We start from the raw sequence: 13089 nt of genomic DNA on the forward strand, positions 1-13089 counted from the left end.
ACGCAAGTAAGTAAGCATGATTGATAAGACTCCTTATCCAAAAGGAAAAAAACATAATTTATGTAAAAACTTAGCTGATAAATTAATTTATTTCATATTGGCAAGAGTCAATGAGCTAGTGACAAATGGGATATACAATCCTACCAGGAGAGGCAAAGTTTCCCAAACCACAAAATGCCTATAAATACACCCCTCACCACACCCACAATTCAGTTTAATGAATAGCCAAGCAGTGGGGTGATAAAGAAAGGAGTAGAAAGCATCAACAAAGGAAATTTGGAAATAATTGTGCTTTATACAAAAAATCATAACCACCATAAAAAGGGTGGGCCTCATGGACTCTTGCCAATATGAAAGAAATTAATTTATCAGGTAAGTTCTTACATAAATTATGTTTTCTTTCATGTAATTGGCAAGAGTCCATGAGCTAGTGACGTATGGGATAGCAATACCCAAGATGTGGATCTCCACTCAAGAGTCACTAGAGAGGGAGGGAATAAAATAAAAACAGCAATTTTCCGCTGAAAAAATTAATCCACAACCCAAAAAAATAAGTTTATTTTCATAATTGAAAGAAAAAAACTTAAATCAAAAGCAGAAGAATCAAACTGAAACAGCTGCCTGAAAAACTTTTCTACCAAAAACTGCTTCCGAAGAAGCAAATACATCAAAACGGTAGAATTTAGTAAATGTATGCAAAGAGGACCAAGTTGCCGCTTTGCAAATCTGATCAACTGAAGCTTCATTCTTAAAAGCCCACGAAGTGGAGACTGATCTAGCAGAATGAGCTGTAATTCTCTGAGGCGGGGCCTGACCCGAATCCAAATAAGCTTGATGAATCAAAAGTTTCAACCAAGAAGCCAAGGAAATAGCAGAAGCCTTCTGACCTTTCCTAGGACCAGAAAATAAAACAAATAGACTGGAAGTCTTCCTGAAATCTTTAGTAGCTTCCACATAATATTTCAAAGCTCTTACCACATCCAAAGAATGTAAGGATCTTTCCAAAGAATTCTTAGGATTAGGACACAAGGAAGGGACAACAATTTCTCTACTAATGTTGTTAGAATTCATAACCTTAGGTAAAAATTGAAAAGAAGTCTGCAAAACTGCCTTATCCTGATGAAAAATCAGAAAAGGAGACTCACAAGAAAGAGCAGATAGCTCAGAAACTCTTCTAGCAGAAGAGATGGCCAAAAGGAACAACACTTTCCAAGAAAGTAGTTTAATGTCCAAAGAATGCATAGGTTCAAATGGAGGAGCCTGTAAAGCCTTCAGAACCAAATTAAGACTCCAAGGAGGAGAAATTAATTTAATAACAGGCTTAATACGAACTAAAGCCTGTACAAAACAGTGTATATCAGGAAGTATAGCAATCTTTCTGTGAAATAAAACAGAAAGAGCGGAGATTTGTCCTTTCAAGGAACTTGCAGACAAACCCTTATCCAAACCATCCTGAAGAAACTGTAAAATTCTAGGAATTCTAAAAGAATGCCAGGAAAATTTATGAGAAGAACACCATGAAATGTAAGTCTTCCAAACTCTATAATAAATCTTTCTAGAGACAGATTTACGAGCTTGTAACATAGTATTAATCACTGAGTCAGAGAAACCTCTATGACTTAGCACTAAGCGTTCAAATTCCATACCTTCAAATTTAATGATTTGAGATCCTGATGGAAAAACGGAGCTTGAGATATTAGGTCTGGCCATAACGGAAGTGGGGCCAAGGCGGGCAACTGGACATCCGAACCATATCCGCATACCAAAACCTATGTGGCCATGCTGGAGCCACCAGCAACACAAATGATTGTTCCATGATGATTTTGGAGATCACTCTTGGAAGGAGAACTAGAGGTGGGAAAATGTAAGCAGGATGATAACACCAAGGAAGTGTCAGCGCATCCACTGCTTCCGTCTGAACATCCCTGGACCTGGACAGGTATCTGGGAAGTTTCTTGTTTAGATGAGAGGCCATGAGATCTATCTCTGGAAGATCCCACATCTGAACAATCTGAGAAAATACATCTGGATGGAGAGACCACTCCCCTGGATGTAAAGTCTGGCGGCTGAGATAATCCGCCTCCCAATTGTCTACACCTGGGAAATGCACCGCAGAGATTAGACAGGAGCTGGATTCTGCCCAAGCAAGTATCCAAGATACTTCTTTCATAGCTTGGGGACTGTGAGTCCCACCCTGATGATTGACATATGCCACTGTTGTGATATTGTCTGTCTGAAAACAAATGAACGGTTCTCTCTTTAAATGAGGCCAAAACTGAAGAGCTCTGAGAATTGCACGGAGTTCTAAAATATTTATTGGTAATCTCGCCTCTTGAGATTTCCAAACCCCTTGTGCTGTCAGAGATCCCCAAACAGCTCCCCAACCTGAAAGACTCGCATCTGTTGTGATCACAGTCCAGGTTGGCCGAACAAAAGAAGCCCCTTGAACTAAACGATGGTGATCTATCCACCATGTCAGAGAGTGTCGTACATTGGGATTTAAGGATATTAATTGTGATATCTTTGTATAATCCCTGCACCATTGATTCAGCATACAAAGCTGTAGAGGTCTCATGTGAAAAAGAGCAAAGGGGATTGCGTCCGATGCTGCAGTCATGAGACCTAAAACTTCCATGCACATAGCCACTGAAGGGAATGACTGAGACTGAGTCATGGACACTGAATCTATCTGGAAGCCTAAAAAGGTGACCCTTGTCTGAGGAATCAAGAAACTTTTTGGTAAATTGATCCTCCAACCATGTTTCTGAAGAAACAACACTAGTTGATTCGTGTGAGATTCTGCAGTACGTAAAGACTGAGCTAGTACCAAGATATTGTCCAAATAAGGAAACACCGCAATACCCTGTTCTCTGATTACAGAGAGTAGGGCACCCAGAACCTTTGAAAAGATTCTTGGAGCTGTTGCTAGGCCAAATGGAAGAGCAACAAATTGGTAATGCTTGTTTAGAAAAGAGAATCTCAGAAACTGATAATGTTCTGGATGAATCGGAATATGAAGGTATGCATCCTGCAAGTCTATTGTGGACATATAATGTCCTCGCTGAACAAAAGGCAGAATAGTCCTTATAGTCACCATCTTGAAAGTTGGTACTCTTACATAACGATTCAAAATTTTCAGATCCAGAACTGGTCTGAATAAATTTTCTTTCTTTGGGACAATGAATAGATTTGAAAAAACCCCAAACCTTGTTCCTGAAGAGGAACTGGCATGATTACCCCTGAAGACTCCAGGTCTGAAACACACTTCAGGAAAGCCTGAGCTTTTACTGGATTTGCTGGGATTCGTGAGAGAAAAAATCTTCTCACAGGAGGTCTTACTCTGAATCCTATTCGATACCTTTGAGAGAAAATGCTCTGAATCCATTGATTTTGGACAGATTTTATCCAAATATCCTTGAAAAACCTTAATCTGCCCCCTACCAGCTGAGCTGGAATGAGGGCCGCACCTTCATGTGGACTTAGGGGCTGACTTTGGTTTCCTAAATGGCTTGGATTTATTCCAATTTGAGGAAGGCTTCCAATTGGAAGCAGATTCCTTGGGGGGAGGATTGAGTTTTTGTTCCTTATTCTGACGAAAGGAACGAAAACGGTTAGAAGCCTTAGATTTACCCTAAGGTTTTTTATCCTGAGGCAGAAAAACTCCCTTTCCCCCAGTGACAGTTGAAATAATAGAATCCAACTGAGAACCAAATAAATTATTACCTTGGAAAGAAAGAGATAGTAATCTAGATTTAGATGTCATATCAGCATTCCAAGATTTAAGCCACAAAGCTCTTCTAGCTAATATAGCTAATGGATTTAACATCAATTTTGATAATATCAAAAATGGCATCACAAATAAAATGATTAGCATATTGCAGTAAGCGAATGATGCTAGATAAGTCAGAATCCAATTCCTGTTGCGCTAAATTCTCCAACCAGAAAGTTGATGCAGCCGCAACATCAGCCAAAGAAATTGCAGGTCTAAGAAGATGACCTGAATATAAATAGGCCTTCCTTAGTTAAGATTCAAGCTTCCTATCTAAAGGATCCTTAAAGGAAGTACTATCTTCCATAGGAATAGTGGTACGTTTAGCAAGAGTAGAAATAGCCCCATCAACTTTGGGGATTTTTTCCCAAAACTCTATAGATTTTGCTGGTAAAGGATACAATTTTTTAAACCTTGAAGAAGGAATAAAATAAGTACCTGGCTTATTCCATTCCTTAGAAATCATATCAGAAATAGCCTCAGGAATAGGAAAACCCCTGGAGAAACCACAGGAGGTTTAAAAACAGCATTTAAACATTTATTAGACTGAACGTCAAGAGGACTGGTTACCTCAATATCCAAAGTAATTAACACTTCTTTTAATAAAGAACGCATATACTCTATTTAAAATAAATAAGTAGATTTGTCAGTGTCAATGTCTGAGGAAGGATCTTCTGTATCAGATAGATCCTCATCAGAAGAGGATAAATTATTATGTTGTTGGTCATTTGAAATTTCATCAACTAAATGAGAAGTTTTAAAAGACCTTTTACGTTTATTAGAAGGTGGAAATGCAGACAAAGCCTTCAATATAGAATCAGAAACAAATTCTTTAAAATTTACAGGTATATCATGCACATTAGAAGTTGAAGGAACTGCAAATGGCAATGTACTATTACTGATAGATACACTATCTGCATGTAAAAGTTTATCATGACAACTATTACAAATGACATTCGGCGAAATAATTTCAACAATTTTACAACAAATACACTTAGCTTTGGTAGAACCGATGTCAGGCAGCAATGTTCCAGCAGAAACTTCTGAGGCAGGATCAGATTGAGACATCTTGCAAAATGTAAGAGAAAAAACAACATATAAAGCAAAATTATCTATTTCCTTATATGACAGTTTCAGGAATGGGAAAAAGTGCAAATAGCATAGGCCTCTGACAGAGAAAAAAGCAAGAGGCAAACATCAATGGGGTATTGAAATAATGAAAAAGTTTGGCGCCAAGTATGACGCACAACGTAACGTAATCTTTTTTTGGCACCAAAAATAACCGGAAATGACACACTCGCGTCACTAATGACGCAACCGTGTGAAAGGTCTCGGCGTCAAGTATGACGCCGGAAATGACGAAGTTGCGTCATAGACGTATTTTTCCACGCCAAAAATATTTTCGCGCCAAGAATGACGCAATAAAGTTTAGCATTTGACGCACCCGCGGGCCTAATGCCGCCCGGAATTTGCAAGAAGTAGTCAATTGAAAAAAGACTAAACCCCAGGTAAGAAATTTTTTTCTTTAAAAGATGTTTATATTTCCCAAATATGAAACTGACAGTCTGCAGAAGAAAATACATGAACCTGACTCATGGCAAATATAAGTACAATACATATATTTAGAACTTTATATAAATGCATAAAGTGCCAAACCATAGCTAAGGTGTCTTAAGTAATAAAAAACATACTTACCAAAAGACACCCATCCACATATAGCAGATAGCCAAACCAGTACTAAAACAGTTATTAGTAGAGGTAATGGTAAATTGAGAGTATATCGTCGATCTGAAAAGGGAGGTAGGAGATGAATCTCTACGACCGATAACAGAGAACCTATGAAATAGACCCCCGTTAGGGAAATCATCGTATTCAATAAGTGATACTCCCTTCACGTCCCTCTGACATTCGCTGTACTCTGAGAGGAATCGGGCTTCAACAATGCTGAGAAGCGCATATCAACGTAGAAATCTTAGCACAAACTTACTTCACCACCTCCATAGGAGGCAAAGTTTGTAAAACTGAATTGTGGGTGTGGTGAGGAGTGTATTTATAGGCATTTTGAGGTTTGGGAAACTTTGCCCCTCCTGGTAGGATTGTATATCCCATACGTCACTAGCTCATGGACTCTTGCCAATTACATGAAAGAAAAGTCGCTTTCTGAACCTTTCTTTTACCCGAATACAGCACAAACAATATAGAAGATTGAGGGAACTCCTTTGTAGTTTTTAAATAAAATGTCAGTACCACATCAAGATTATGTAACTTATTCTTCATTCTTTAGACGACTTATGATTCGGATATAGAGAAGGCACTTCTTCTGTTAGCAGAAGAAACTACCTTCAGGAGAAAAACAGAGACTGTACGCAAGACTACCTAATCTAGATGAAAGCCCAAATAAGGTGAATCGCAAAACAAGGCTGATAATTCAGATACCTTCCGGGCTGAAGAAATTGCCAAAAGGAATAAAACCTCCCAAAATAGAAGTTTAATGTCCAGGGTATACATTGGTACAAAAGGATTAGATTGTAACACTCTGTGAACCAAATTGAGATTCCATAGTGGTGAAAAATGGGTCTGATCATAGGACAGATCCTCACTAAAGCCTGAGTGAAAGCCTGTATATCAGGAAGATAGGCTAATCGTCTGTGAAATAATACAGAAAGAGTAGATATCTGGCACTTGCTAGAACTAGCAGGTAAATGCTTATCCAGGCCCTCCTCAAGAAACTGAAGGATATTAAGAATTCTGACAGAATGCCAGGAAAAACCTCTCACAAAACACCAGGAAAAATATACTTTCCATACCTTAGGATATATTTTCCTTGTTCCCGGTTTCTGAGCTTGTATCAAAGTGTCAATTACCAAATCAGAGAAACCTCTCTGAGAAAGGATCAACCATCTAACCTCCAAGCAGTTAAGCTTAGAGAATGGAGGTTTTGATAGAAGAATGGACCTTGACTTAGAATATCCTGAACGTTGAGGAAGCCTCCATGAAAGAGTAATGGATTGCTGAAACAGGTCTGCATACCAGGTCCTGCAAGGCGTGGCTGAAGCTAGAGAATTGCTGAAACTCTGTCTTGTTTGATACACCAACTGATACTGCCAGGGCGCTGTCAGAGCATCCATTAGTTCTGCTTGAAGATCTCTTGGCCTTGAACCATATCTTAAAAGCTTGTGGTTTGACAGACCAGTCGCCATACAAGGCAGCTCCTACATAAAAAAATGATATATAAGCCATTTAACTACTCTAAGGGACGACCTAACCCTTCTACTATTACTTAGCTTTCTAAGTTTACAATCCCTGGCTGTGCAGAGGCGAGTTTGATGTTGTCTGGGAGTCAGACCTGTGGAGGAAGATCTGGAGACTTCATACACCTTAGGGCCCAGCTCGGCGGCCTAAACACACCGTGTCATCCTGCTCCGGAGGGTTGGGGATCTGCTCTGGAGCCTAACTGGGTGAAGCGAGGAGACTAGACTGAGTCATATAGAAGAAGCAGCAGGGGGACTCCTCCCTGATCCAAATCGGCAGGCACATGTGAGTTACGGCTGGATTGATACCAGTCTACCACAGCATAAACCCAGGCATAGCTATCAATTTCAGCCCCGGTATTAAAAGACAGGCCAGTACTATTTGGGACATATGGACTGTACATACCAGAAATACCACTCAAGTTTGGGCGGAGACGCCATAGTATGTAAGCCCCATAGACGCAGATTAAGACATAACATAGCTGGCCACGTGGAGGCTGTTCCCCATATATGCCTTTAACTGGACATAAGTAAGGGCCGGTGAGAGGGGACCCTGCTTATTACAAGAAGCTAAACTCCATTGTTGGCATGAGCAGTCTATTTACATAAATACTAGGGTCAGGTTTTACACTATAACCCAGCTGACCAGGTGGAGTCGATAAGGAAAATAAACACATGCTGGGGGCAACTACATAGGGATACCAGTACTGATTGTATTACTACTTAGATACCCTACAATCTGTTGGATCTGGGTGTTTCTATCCGAGACTGTATACCTTATCTGCAAAGAGGGCTGTACTAGAGATTTAAGCACGGTTATAGGGCACAACTGCTGTAGGTTGTGGTGGCACTCTCCCCCTCCTTTCCTGCTGAGCGCAGTACCAGTGGGTTATACCTCAACTCCATTTTCCGTCCTGGTCCAGTGGTGACATCCTCCCTGGGGAGCAGTGCCACTATCTAATCTTCTACTGACCATCTAGACCCTTGCCCAATTGTACCCAAAATCACAAGCCCTCCACCAGGATTAGATTCTTTAACCTTTTGTGGCCCACCAGTGGGAATACTCCAGTACCCCCCTTGCTCTTTTCAAGTCACTTAAGGGGCACCTAAGAGAAGTTGCTTTGACACATACCCTGCAACGCACCCTAGGACCCCCCCTTGACCCCTAAGCACCTCGCAACCCAGATAAGCTAAACATCAATCTGTATTACCTTGGAGCACACCTCAAGACCCATAAATTTGGTCCTTGAAATATAACCACATTAGCGATCCCATCTGAGAGCAACTGATTCTGATAACTCCTTCATAAAAGTCGGAGGAGATGATGGAGGACTGAGGCCCAAAGGATAGAAGTTACGGCTTGATCCCCCCCCAGTTCCCATCTCTAACAAGGAAGTAGTCTATTCTGCCAGGCCTTAGAGGTCCCGAGAGTAATCCTCCTCATTATGGCACAATCTGGAAAGAGAAAACCTAGACATCAGGAAAACCCTAAAAGGACTCTGACTGACCATTTTCATAGTAAGAACTTGTCTGATCCAGACCTTTCAGAAGAGGAATCCAGAGATTCCATTGCCTTCATCTCCAGGAACCCTAATGCTGATAACCCACATAAGGACAGAGCTGCACTCTCACATTCCACCTTCCTAAACTCAATCAAAATCCTATCTGATAAGATGGACACTCACTACACATCTTTGCGGCAGGATCTCCGTCAATCCGTCAGCGAACTCAAACGCGACATCTCCTCGCTAGGGGAACGGACTGAGACATTGGAGAGGAAACACGAAGACCTAGCAATTGATCATTCCAATCTGCTCGCCTATTCCCAGAATCTTGCGGAACAATTTACAGACTTAGAGACCAAACTGGCGGATCTAGAAGATAGATCCCAACGGAATAACCTTCGGATAAGAGGCATCTCTGAAGAGGCGTCTCCAACTGCACTCCATAGTTATTTGACTACCCTCTTCAAGGATCTTTTAGCCGCGGCTACGGAACAAGACCTTTTGATTGACAGAGCCCATAGGGCCTCGCAACTCTAACGCTGACACCCCGAGAGATGTCATTCTCCGCCTTCATTACTATACAACTAAAGAGAGGACACTGAGAGCATCTTTCAATAACAAACCACTCAAAGAACCCAATCATAAACTGCAAATATTCCCAGATCTGTCCCTGCACACCTTAACCAAAAGGAAAACGTTCCAACAGTTCACACAAGCTTTGAGACATCACAAGGTAAAATAAAGATGGGGGTTCCCGGTGAAGATTTTTCTACATCAAGACCATTCATATGTAGTTTCATCCCTGGATCAAGGTTTGAAGCTGCTCCACACTCTAGGACTAACTGTTCCTCCTGATTCTACTAACAGGCGTCAAGAAAATCCCAAAGGGCTTAACGCGGCAGCTCCAGATTGGCGACCACCGAATCCTGCATCCTCTCACCAGGACGAAGTTTAACGATGATCAGAGGCCAGAGGCTTCCAGAGACTTCTTCCAGAGGCATTCCTTAGAACGAGACTTCTAAATAGTGACCAAGCTGAGCTTACTTACGGGTACATATCTTACTCTTACATTGCTCTTTAGCTACTGGTCCCTATAACGAAGATTCCCTTGCTGGAAGATCATTACTCAGGTAAGCCTGGAGCTCACATACGGGTACATACCTTACTCTCCTTCAGCTCCAGGCTCTTTTCTCCCTTTCTTTTTGTTTGCTTTTGTTACCTAGATGTAGTTCTGTTGTTATCACCCATCAAACTTACCCAGAGAATCACTCCCATCCCCCTGACAGGAAGAGATGGTTGACCACTGAATAAGACAGCTATTGGACTCTTATTAAGGCCCATATTGGCAATACTCCTCAGTACCTCTATTTAAGCAGGTCTACATCTATATGTTTCAAAGTGCTGTGTTGCATTTAGCTAACTCTTTATCTATTTATGCACTGTTCAATTTATATATGGTTAACTTAGTTTCATGTACATTTTATTTGTATTCTTGCTTCATGTGTTTACCAAGCAGCTCTCTGACCAACCAGTTCCCTGACTACACTCTTCATCGACCCAACCTGATCCCCCTCTAAACACACCTCCCCTTCCCCATAGGGGATTCACCCCGCATTCAGGTCTCACTTAGTACTGGTCCCTTTCATTAAAGGGACAGTCTACACGAGAATTTTTATTGTTTTAAAAGATAATCCCTTTATTACCCATTTCCCAGTTTTGCCTAACTAACACAGTTATAATAATATACTTTTAACCTCTGTGATTATCTTGTATCTAAGCCTCTGCAAACTGCCCCTTTTTTCAGTTCTTTTGACAGACTTGCAGTCTAGCCAATCAGTGCCTGCTCCCAGATAACTTCTCGTGCACGAGCACAGTGTTATCTATATGAAATACATGAACTAACACCCTCTAGTGGTGAAAAACTGTTAAAATGCAATCTGAAAGAGGTGGGCTTCAAGGTCTAAGAAATTAGCATATGAACCTCCTAGGTTAAGCTTTCAACTAAGAATACCAAGAAAACAAAGCAAAATTGGTGATAAAAGTAAATTGGAAAATTGTTTAAAATTACATGCTCTATCTGAATTATGAAAGTTTATTTTGGCCTAGACTGTCCCTTTAAGATAGGCCAAGAGGTTTAATATACAACGCCTAACCCCTTCCCATGCACCCGCATTTGAAGCAATACACTACCCTCCCCCCCGACCCAGGATGAACAGAACCCAACATAATCCCAAACCGTCTTAAATCCCCTGCAGACTCACCCAGAATCCCTACACTTCTAGTCTTCCTTACCTACTCGCTGCACCTTACATAAACTGGGGGGTGCCTCATGTCCGAACACCTCTCCCTCTCCCCTCCTTATCTTTATTCCTTAGCCCTTCTCCCCACTTCTACATAACCTTACCCCCAAAATCAATCTCACCGGATACCCTCCTGCCAGATCGCTCAAACATATATCAAAACATTTGGCCTATTGTAGGCTAGACATATCTCCCTCCACCCCCCACTTCCCTTTGTTTTTTAACCAAAGCGGCTCCTGACCGCTGTACACCCATTCCCCCCTTAAAATAATTTTTAACTTAGTTATATCTAACTGACTCTGCGGATCCCGCTTCACATAACTTTTGGTAACCAGGTTTAATCTCACAGGTCCATTAGTAGAATGATCTACATTGATACCTATAGCAGATATAACTACCCATTAGTTTTCCATAATCTATACATCCCCTGAAAAAGAGACTCTTTTGTATCACCTTTTAGCCCAATGACTAACCTCACTTATGCTGGTAGGATGCAGGTTCCTGCATCCGGACCATCCTTGAAATATACTTTACTTATTCTTTTCATAATTGTATGCATACTGTTTGTATTTACTATTATACCATATGTTTATATTGGTGCTATTTTTGTTATCCTTATGCTTGTCTCAATAAAAAAATTTCACTTATAAAAAAAAAAAGCTTGTGGTTCAAGCAGGATGCCATCAAATCTATTTCTGTCTGTCCCCAGCAGAACATCAAATCCCTGAAAATCTGATTGAGAGACCATTCCACAGAGTGAGAAGCTTGTAAACTCAGATCGCCTAAATTGCATTGATGTATGTCTGCCCATTCCAGGATAGAGGAAACCTCTTGCATTGCCACAGTCATTATATTGTCTGATTGGAATCTTATAAACGTAACCAAGTGAAGAAGCGCCCAAGCCTGTAAAGCCTTAAAGATAGCTTTGAGTTAAAGGCTTCTTGACCTGACCATACACCATGCAATTTCCAATAGCCCCAGACTGCTCCCCAACCTTATAGGCTGGCGTCTGTTATGATTATCTGCCAAGATGGTCTGTAGAAATTCATTCCTGGATCCACTGAATCTGGGGATATCAACCAAGATAGTGAATGTCAGACAGAAAGACCTAGGTGGATCACCTGTGATAGATCTGAGTGGTCTCCATTCCACTTTCTCAGCATACACAGTTGAAATGGATGCAAATGAAAACAGGAAAATAACATTATGTTCCGCTACTGACACACATAAGGCCCACAGCTTCCATATGCTGAGCTATGGAAAGGTGAGTCGAGGACTGTATTCTTCGACAGGCTGACTGCAGATTAATCTTTTGTGGCTATGTCAGAAATAGTCTAATGCCCACCAAACATATAATGACTCCCAAAACACTTACTCTTTTTGAAAAGTTAGTGAACTCTTGGTAACATTGACATTCCAGCCATGACTGCAAAGAAACCAATGTAGTTTTTAGGTATGCACAGCTGCTAAAAGTAAACAGTGAGCCCGAACCAAGATATCATCCAGGAATGGTGCTACTGAAACCCCCTGGACTCAGATTTCTGATAGAAGTGCAACCAGAACATTGGTGACCAGCCCAAAGGTAAGGCCACAAACTGGTAATGATTGCTCAGAAAAGCAAATCTCAAGTATTGATGATGATCTGGATGAATGGGGATGTGCAGGTACACATTCTTCAAATCTAAGGTGGTCATGAATTGTCCATGGAGCACTAGAGAGAGGATATATATTATAGTCTACCTTAGACAAAGAAATATATGCAGAAATTATAAATCCAGAATGGTATAGAACGTTCCCTCCTCCTTTGTCACTATAAACAGAGTGGAGTAAAAACTCCCCTCCCGTGATCTAACACAGGTACTAAGACACTGACCCCCTCTTCTTCCAGATCCTCCACACACTGTAAGAAAGCATTGCTCTCTTCTGAACGTCTGGATACTTGCAATAGGATAAACCTTCCCCGAGTATGTAGAGCTCTGAAATCTATCCTGTAACCTTGGGATACTATTTCTATGTCCCAAGGGTCCTGACAGACTGTGCTCAGGCCTACCGAAAAAGGCTTAGTCTGCTCATTACTGGAGACTAGTCCAGATCAGGGGGCTACACCTTCATGCTAACTTCTTGTCAGAAGTGGGCTTTCTGGAGTACTTGGACTTACTCCAGGAAGATTTTGGTCTCCAAGTCTGTTTGATAGACTCCGCTTTTTGTGTGGCAGATGACTTCTGTTTTTGGTTTGACAAAAGGAACGAAAACGGCTGCTAGAC

Source organism: Bombina bombina, chromosome 6, assembly GCF_027579735.1.
Source record: "Bombina bombina isolate aBomBom1 chromosome 6, aBomBom1.pri, whole genome shotgun sequence".
Lineage (NCBI taxonomy): Eukaryota > Metazoa > Chordata > Amphibia > Anura > Bombinatoridae > Bombina > Bombina bombina.